Raw genomic sequence first — 2,926 nt, 5'->3', positions numbered from 1 at the left:
GTCAATATAACCTATATGGTATATCAAGGTATATTATTAATGAAAATAAGATAAAAAATTTAAGTAAATATCCTAAATTTGCTTATTTAAGGCCTAGATCTTAGGCCTTTTGTGTATCCATATGCTCTTGCGCTACGGTCCACAGGATGGACATGTGATATACATTAAACCAGTCACTACCATCCACAAAATGGATATGGGAGTGCACAATAAACTAGTCACTACCATTCACAAAATGAACATGACGACCACAGTAAACTAGCAGCATCGACGGAAAAAATCTAAATCTAAAGGAATAAAACCCCCAAAAAATCACGTTGATATTCTCTTAAAATTTCTTCCGAGGCAGAGAGTACAGAGGCGTACCCTCGGTACACAGTGGTCACTTCAGCGTATTGTAGGCTAAGCAGCTGACCCGCAAAACATTGATTCCTTGATACGTTAACGTGGGTCCACCCACGAGTGTACCACAGCTGAAAACCCCAATAAAAATAAATATACGTACATATCTACATCTATCTATCTATCTGTATCTATCTATCTATCTATCTATCTATCTATCTATCTATATATGTATATATATATATATATATATATATATATATATATATATATATATATATATATATGTATATATATATATATATATATATATATATATATATATATATATATATATATATATATATATATATATATATGTCGTGCCGAATATGTAAAACTGGTCAATTAGCAAGAACTCATTTAAAATTAAGTCCTTTCTAAAATTTTCTCTTATACGTTTAAAGATATATTTTTTTCATTAATGTTGATGTAAAAATTTATAATTTTGCACCAAAAGAATCTTAGAAAACTTACCTAATCTTATTATAACAAGAACAATTTATTTTAGCCTAACCCAACTAAATATATTTTAGATTTGTTTACAATAATTTAATACTAAACAAACACAGTGAAATATATTTTTTTTGGTTAGGTTCAGAATGATTTTGGCAAAATTATTGCATACACAAATTTTCACTTGTCCTATAAAGCAAGATGAACGTTGCTATTTAAGCCAAGATCGCAAGTTCTGCCTATTCGGCACGACATATATGTATGTATATATATATATATATATATATATATATATATATATATATATATATATATATATATATATATATATATATATATATATATATATATATATGTATATATATATATGTATATACATATATATATATATATATATTTATATATATATGTATACTGTTAAAAATTTAAACTGCATTTCTGGGTATGATATTTTCAATTATTTTCCTTGCGAAACTTTCCTGCTGTTATTTTAAAAATGTATATAGTAAAGATTTTTAAGGATATATTAAATTTCAGCATTTTTTTTTTTTAAAGAAAAAAAGTTCGTGATAAAATAAGCAAAATTATTTAATTTAACATACGTTAATTTTCTCAAGCTAACATTCAGAGATATATATAATCATTTGTGCGATTTATATGATGGAATATAGTCAATAATATTCGATTTGTGGCATAGAAATTTTTGTTAAAGATTAGAGAGCATAATTACATTTTTGGAAGATAATTTAACCCTCTTGAATAATTTTAACCACTTTATCATAATCAAATTTTGATCCAGAATTATTATGCTTCTCAGCAGTAAACAAAATTGTTTTTGCAGTTTAATATAACCCATAACAAAAGATATTTTTCTTCATAACGAAGCTTTTGTGTTCTGTGCTCTATTATCTAGAATAGTGAAAAAAAGATCACTTGTGGAATAGCTGATAAAATAAAAAGAATCTGACTCTCCCTCTCATGGTTTTTTGGGGGAGAATGCGGGAGGGGGTGAAAGGGCGTAGGTGGAGAGGGGAAAGGGGGAGGGGAACGAGAGGAGGGGAGGGGGAGGAGAGAGAGAGAGAGAGAGAGAGAGAGAGAGAGAGAGAGGCGTACTCTCTGCTTCGTATTTTTTTCTAATTTTTGCGTTTTTGCTGAACGAAATTGTGGGTTAGGCCCTGCTGGGGGGCGCTGCCCCCTCTGATGAATATAAGGGGCCTCAAATTACACTTGCACTCATACTAGCACTCAACACTAACGCACACTCAAGCTCATACACTCAAGCACTCACATCATACTTGCTATTAATATGCTGTCACATAAGCACATTCAGTTATACGAGCTCAACTTAACTCACACTCAAGCAATATAACCACACTTATGCTCACACTAATACATAAATGTACTCATACTCACACTAATGCACCCAAACTCGCACATACACACTAAATATTAATCCCCTTCATTTGCAGATAGGGTCCAAGAGCCGGCCTGCGTCTGGCTTATCGTGGGATAGCAGCAACACCACATCCATTACTAGACACTAACACCTCAACACTCATACCCTAACCACCAATCCACCTTCCTCACTCTTAAGGCATACATGGATAAGGTGTTAGCAGCATATACATGGATAAGGTGTTAGCAGCACATACATGGATAAGGTGTTAGCAGCATATACATGGATAAGGTGTTAGCACCACATACATGGATAAGGTGTTAGCAGCACATACATGGATAAGATGTAAGCAGCACATACATGGATAAGGTGTTAGCAGCACATACATGGATAAGGTGTTAGCAGCACATACATGGATAAGGTGTTAGCAGCACATACATGGATAAGGTGTTAGCAGCACATACATGGATAAGGTGTTAGCAGCACATACATGGATAAGGTGTTAGCAGCACATACATGGATAAGATGTAAGCAGCACATACATGGATAAGGTGTTAGCAGCACATACATGGATAAGGTGTTAGCAGCACATACATGGATAAGATGTAAGCAGCACATACATGGATAAGGTGTGAGCAGCACATACATGGATAAGGTGTTAGCAGCACATACAGTACTATCCAGGAAGCTCAT

This window comes from Cherax quadricarinatus, chromosome 67 (assembly GCF_038502225.1).
Source record: "Cherax quadricarinatus isolate ZL_2023a chromosome 67, ASM3850222v1, whole genome shotgun sequence".
NCBI lineage: Eukaryota > Metazoa > Arthropoda > Malacostraca > Decapoda > Parastacidae > Cherax > Cherax quadricarinatus.
The sequence above is the reverse complement of the archived record's forward strand: the minus strand, read 5'-3'. Positions refer to the sequence as shown.